Source organism: Gymnoscopelus microlampas, assembly GCF_963454915.1.
Source record: "Gymnoscopelus microlampas genome assembly, chromosome: 15".
Taxonomy (NCBI): domain Eukaryota; kingdom Metazoa; phylum Chordata; class Actinopteri; order Myctophiformes; family Myctophidae; genus Gymnoscopelus; species Gymnoscopelus microlampas.
The window spans coordinates 6,575,816-6,582,266 of record NC_139952.1 but is presented as its reverse complement, the minus strand read 5'-3'; the positions used below and the strand labels follow the sequence as shown (position 1 = coordinate 6,582,266).

General features: G+C 41.9%; 1 pseudogene across 1 annotated transcript in view; it reads right to left on the bottom strand.

The window, feature by feature from the left end:
• Window positions 1–5,853: 5,853 nt before the first annotated feature.
• Window positions 5,854–6,451, bottom strand: part of LOC311061604 (delta-type opioid receptor-like) — a 32,133-nt pseudogene continuing 31,535 nt past the window's right edge. Inside the window, exon 4 of the transcript in view lies at window positions 5,854–6,366. The product of the transcript in view is annotated as a delta-type opioid receptor-like (transcript). The remainder of the gene's footprint in view (window positions 6,367–6,451) is intronic.

Here is a 6,451-nt window from a genome sequence, read left to right as displayed (position 1 = left end):
GTACAATATTTGCCTTTGAGATGTAGTGGAGTAGAAGTAAAAGTATATGAGGAGCCCCCGGGCAGGTGAGTAAGTAGGATACAACAGCAATGACAACACACAGGGGAGGTAAGGCTAAAAAGCACAGGAAAAAAAAATCTCTGTGTGTTCTTTCTGTTCCTCCACCTTCTTCATGGTTACTGCAGTGGACTTGTAGAAGGCCAGCAGATACTTAGCTCCATGTCTGAATTCATAACAGTGAAGAACAGCCTCAGGCTCCCATTATAATCCTGACGTGAGCTTCCACACCTCCGTAATTTAAATGCACGGCCACTTTCCTTCGCACATTATCTATGATCCATTTTCATTAGAGCAAAATGGCTTTTTGATGGCTGCTCTGACACAAGAACCTCCCTCGTGAAATCTCTGGAAAGAAAGATGAGAGGAAAGGAGGATACCTTCATCATGAATTAAACAATACATTGTGTAGATGATGCATTCCAGTGCGGATAACCTGTTGACATATGCTAATCAGAGCCCCCTTCTTCTTCTTCTTCTTCTTCTTCTTCTTCTTCTTCTTCTTCTTCTTCTTCTTCTTCCATGTATCATAGGAAGAAGAAGAGCCTCCTGGTGGACAGTTAGAGAGATGGAAACACAGTCAGCGACTATAGTTTAATGTTTCTAGGAAATTCACTGCCTTTTATGTCGAGCACATACATTTCCAGGCAGCTTGTCAAGCATGCACCACAGTGGTCATATTGTTTCTGTCGGGAAGAAACCTTGTATCCCCATCTTTTACTTTTTATATTTTTCATAAATGAATGCCTTACTTCTTCGCGCAAGAACGTAGTAAAAAATAGCTGATCTACAAGCTCACGACGTATCGCAACATGTTGTGAGCTTGTATTTTTGCTATTTTAGACATTTTTTTATTGTTAAAGTGGTTAAGTCTGTGGGTTTTATAAATATTGAGCCAATGAAAAGTATTAACAAGAGCTCATGACTAAATAATAACTACATTGGATCCACTGGAACACAGGTTCTTTTTTCCCCATTTCATGGAAAGTAACCGTTTTGGAAAGTCACCGTTTTGCACATACAATTAAGGTTTCCACCCCACAGAGATGATATTATGTCTCTGCTGTCCGGCAGAAACCAGCTAACTCCAAAATGTTCATTTTTCAGGAAATGACAAAAAGTGGAGTTAGGAGGTTTTGTTCATCATTGATAATAACAGCTGAATGGACCTCCAAGCTCACAATGAGGTTGGAGGTCAAAAGGGGGTGGAGCCTGGAGTCAGCAAAACCAGCTAACTCCACCCCCTTTGTTGGAGTTAGCTCGTTTAGCAGAAAGTTTGAGGATCCAATGGAGTTTGCTGCTTTTGTCAGAATCACTTTTTAATACTTTTAATTGGTTCAATATTGTTTTAATCAACACACAGACGTAAAGGGTTTTCAATAGCACTGATATATGGGAAAGAAAATGCAAAAGCGGAAACATTTAGTTAGCTGCTTTCTGCCGGACAGCAACGATTGTAGTAGTTAGTGTTGTCAACAAAGCCAGCTTGCAGCCACAGTGAGTCATGATGACGATGCAGTTACAGCAGTGGAAGTCACTGCAGGGGTGACGACTGTGTCCCCACAGGACGGAAGTGACATGTTGTCCTCCATTATGGTTTCATCAGTCCAAACAATGATTACAGATGGAACTAAAGATCAATCCCTTGTCAAATGAGAAACACGTCAATCCTCTTTGCAAACAGCTTCCTCTCTCCGACCTGTCAAGAAAGTAATCTAAAATAAAGAGAATAGTATTAAAGGATGGTCATTCTTTTCTAGCCTGAGACTCAGCCTGAATTTACATTTAATTTCACTCCATTATTCTTTCTGAAAGTGCTTCCCATTGCAGACGTTTACTGAGATGGGCATTGCCAAAGAGGGAGTCTTCTGCGATTGGTTCACCCTCAAACCTATCACAATAGTAAAGCTAACCTGTTAATAACCATCCAATCTGGGAACCCTGCGGTAAAAAAAAAGAGATAACCTTTTTTTGTGGTAGCAAGATGTATAGACTGTCAAATGTGTATTTATTCTACTTATATTCCACCTTGTAGAAAACATAGTCTAAAGCAAATCTCTCACCAAAGTACTAATCTAGATTTGACTGCAGCTGTCAATCCAACAGCTGACTTCCCCCACGGACTGCGACTTCTACTCTACTCTCTGTGTCAGCATATAATCTGTCCTAAGTGATACATGGACGTCCCTAATTTACCCAGTCAGCATGATTATATGTTGTACTGTCACTTAGTAGAGCCTGTTCATATTTATCACCATTTACGGTGAGCATCTCTCGTGTAAGAGGTGTTGAAGACAACATGGCTTGAGCCCATATGCCCTGTCAAGGGTATGGAGAAAGGACTGGTCTAGCAAGCCAGTCTGTTCTGTTTGATCATGATCTTTCAATAAAACTTTGTCAATCCTTCATCTTTGCGGAAGATTCATATTTTCCATTATTAATTAGTTTCTTAGTTTTTCCTCTTGGGCCACGTTTTGTGTTAAACAATAATTTGGGTTTGGGTCCTCCCCTTTTCAGTCCGGTTCCTTCCGGGTGCTTCTGTGTTTATTCCCACTAACAACAGCATTACATGTTTAAGGCAGTAGCGCTGAGAGAAAACTAACCATCTAATCCGACACTGTAAAAGTATGTCGTCAATATTTCTACAACCTGTTGCTTTAAAGCACGCTGCCATTGTTGTTTTGAAATGCCTAGCACAGTTGTGTGATGTCATCGCATTGAAAGGACACTGATTGGCCCGATTTGATTTTCAAACGGCAAACCCCGTCTATGTCTGCATCATCAGAACCTTGAATCACCACAAATATATACAAAAAAATGAATGGCCGTGACTAGCCAGCTCACCACATCATTAAGAACATTCACCTCAGCCACAATCTGTTCATGCCGCTACTACGACTACGTCCAAGCATGGATCTCTATTGCAATTTCAACCCGGCTGCAGAGGTATTTACTGTAATGCAGATGACCATAGTAGAAGGAATAACTTTAAGCTAAATTAATTTGTATAAGTTATTTCATACTAGTGTTTATGTTTTATTCTGTTTTATATTGATATTGATAGAGTCCTCGACTCTGAGGAAGGTCGAAAGACCGAAACGTCAGTCTATCTGTTACTTGCACCGAATTAAACAAAAGGCCTAAACTCTCCGTGTTGCTCCAGCGTTCTCTCTTTTGCACTCCCACAATAACTTTAGAAGATGTAAACACCCTCTAACATCTAAGATATATGCAGACGCAACACAAATGTCTATTTATCACATTTAATACATGTTAAAACAAATGCATAATAAACTAAAGAAATACCAAACAAAAGCCAAACTAAAACAAACAAACAAAACAATTATCTCCACTTGGTACAGCCTGACAAGGTAATTGACAGACAGTCTTAATAAGGTTATTGATCAGTTTTAGGGGCCGGTCTGACTGGAACTACGGAAGCATGAACTGAAATTCAAGTCTGTGATGTCACAGATTTGGAAATCACGTTCAAAATAAAATTTAAATAAATGAACCAAAAGAAAAACCCTCCAAAATCATGTTTATTATGTTAACTTAACTTCATTCGAACATCATTTGTGAAGTGCCCCGTTAATATCACAATATATTTGAAGCTATATCAGAATTATGGCACAATTTGTCTCAAGCATGCGTCGGCTTACAAAATAGAATAGATGAACAATAATTATTTTCTGTCAATTATTTCTCGATTATTCTGACATATTTGGCACAATAACTGTGTGATACAATAACGGTGTGATTACCAACTTCACTGCCCCATTGATTGAAGTCTCCAATTTGATTAGTGTCAAGAGCTGTCACAGACAATGAATGGCCGTTAATGCTTAACACTAAAGTACTTTGTCGGTGGGCCAGAGATATTCAATTGGACAGATGACAGTGCTGTGCTCATTTAGAAGGCAAATTGATTGCCTGACTCATGGTCTACGTCATGGGCTATGTTGTCCCTTGATGTTATAGTGATGTTAAAGGACCATTTCATCCATTTTCAATTTTTGTCTACTCCCTATGTGTCTCATATGGTGGACTGTGCACAGTTCAGAAACCTGCCGACCATCATTGATAGGCAGCGTTTAAACATTCATCTATTCATGGCAGACATATTCTCAGTCAAAGGAGAGGTTTGTTCTTGGAGTGTAGCGTACTGCATACCAACCCAGATTCCCTCATTCTCTATGAATTTCAGCGCTGTAACCTTGTTGTGCGGCAAGCACTCAGAAAGTCACCGTCCAGCAGGCGCAGCACATCGTTCTTTTGTCAAATAGACTTTGAGATTTGTGATGCTTTGAAGACAGAGATGAAAAGCAGGTTGTGTTAAACATCCTTGAAAAAGCTCTTCCACAATGGAACAACTTTGAATGTTTGATGCCAAGGTTTAGAGCTGGGGATCTTTTTTTTTTAGTGATTAATTGAATACATTATTAGTCAGAAATGTAAACAGCATGTGGTACAGTAGACATTAAGGCTAAAAGGAGGATAACAAGACAAAGTCCTGGGGACTTGTTTCCATTGTGGTCCTATGTATTCAATTCATCAACGTAGCATACATTTTACATGTCATCAACAAATACAAACACTATTACTGTATGTACAAAGAAAAAAAAGAAAAAACGGCATTGATGGACACCTCCTTTCGATGGGAATGTACTTTTACCTCCCCTTGTGGTCCCCTCATAGATGTTTTTTTCAGGTCAGTTTTGAAAGAAACCAGTGATGAGAGAGTAGTAGAATAGGCTCTATGCACAGCAGCCATATTATCACTTCCTTCACAGGTGTTACCAATGGTACTAATGAAGGCTCTGTTCCATTTAGTCTAGCACAGTGGTTTCCACGAGCCCCATAACTCTGAGAGTGTACAAATGGAACCAAATGGACCCGTAACTGCAAGGGGCCATTTGGAAGCCCATGAGGGTCCCTGGACCCCAACTGTAGACCCACTGGTGTAGCAGAGTGTTTCCAGTGAGCCAACATGCAACAATATCAGCACCCTGACTCTGTTTGACCAGAATGGAACAGAGCCTTCATTAGTATCATTGGTATCACCTGTGAATGTCTTCATAATATGGCTGCTGTGAATAGAGCCTATTAATATTCTCCCACGTTTGTTCTAAATGTGGGGGGTACCAGATCATGGTCCCTCTAGTGTTGTGGCTGTGGGTGTCACTCACTTTGGAGAAGTAGTTAGACAGGTATGAGGGTATTGAGGGCACTGTTCCTTTGAGTATCTTAAATACCAATCCTATTGATATTTGCTTAACCCTGTCTTCTACCCTGAGCCATCCCAAACTAGCAAAGGGTGTAAATATGGGCTTACGGCCGAGAAGCAGTCGTATCAGTTTGTTTTGGTGATGTTTCAGTGATGTTGGAGAACCAAGAGGTGCAAGCATAATCAAAATTGTCATTGAATGAGGGCTTGAGAGCACTTTTGTTGAGAACATGGAGGACTTTGAAGCAGTAAGGCTAATGTTTGACAATGTATTTGTCTTTTCTGTCGATTGATTTCTCTTTAAATGATCCAACCTATCAGCCAATAAACGTCTTGTTTAAGGGCTTTTTACATGGGGAGGGATTAACGTGTAGTACATTTTCAATGAGACACAAGGTGATCGCTCCTGAACGTTTGTTGAGCGTCTTTCTGGGGAACAAAAGAGACTCACTCTTGGACATACCAAGGCCCTCTCAGAACTCTGTGGTAGAGATTTGTGTCACCTCTGACTGCAGATCGTGCTGGATCCTCCGAGAACGAGAGCCGCGTGGGATCCGCTCCATGCCTAGTCATACCGGCTTCTTCCCGGGTTCTGACGAGGCGCAGACGGACACCGGTTCCCTGGTGGCGTTCCGACCTCTGCTCAGGCTGTTCTGGTCCGGCATGGGCCGGCAGGGCAGGCAGAAGTCCCGGAAGCACCTCTTGAAGTTCTTGTCCAGGAAGGCGTAGAGGACGGGGTTGAGGCTGCTGTTGGTGTAGCCCAGGGCGATGCACAGGTGCCAGCTGGCGATCACCAAGGGGTTCCTGCTGTCGATCTCCAGTCTTGACAATGATGAAGATGTGGATGGGCGTCCAGCAGATGATGAAGGCTGCCACGATCACCAGCACCATGCGGGTGATCCTCCGCATGCTGCGGTCCTTCTCCTTGGAGCCGGACAGCAGCCGCACACTCTTCAGACGCAGGATCATCAGGCCTTAACAGAGGGTAATGACCATCACCGGCACCACAAACGCAAAGATGAACACGCAGATCTTAGTCACTGTGTCCCAGTATCAGTCTGGTTCAGGGAACTTCAACATGCCTTACCTGGAGAGAGAGAGAGCCTTATTCAGTCACAAAGGTCACGAGAAACTAGCATTTAATCAACACAGCAACTTTGAGCTCTC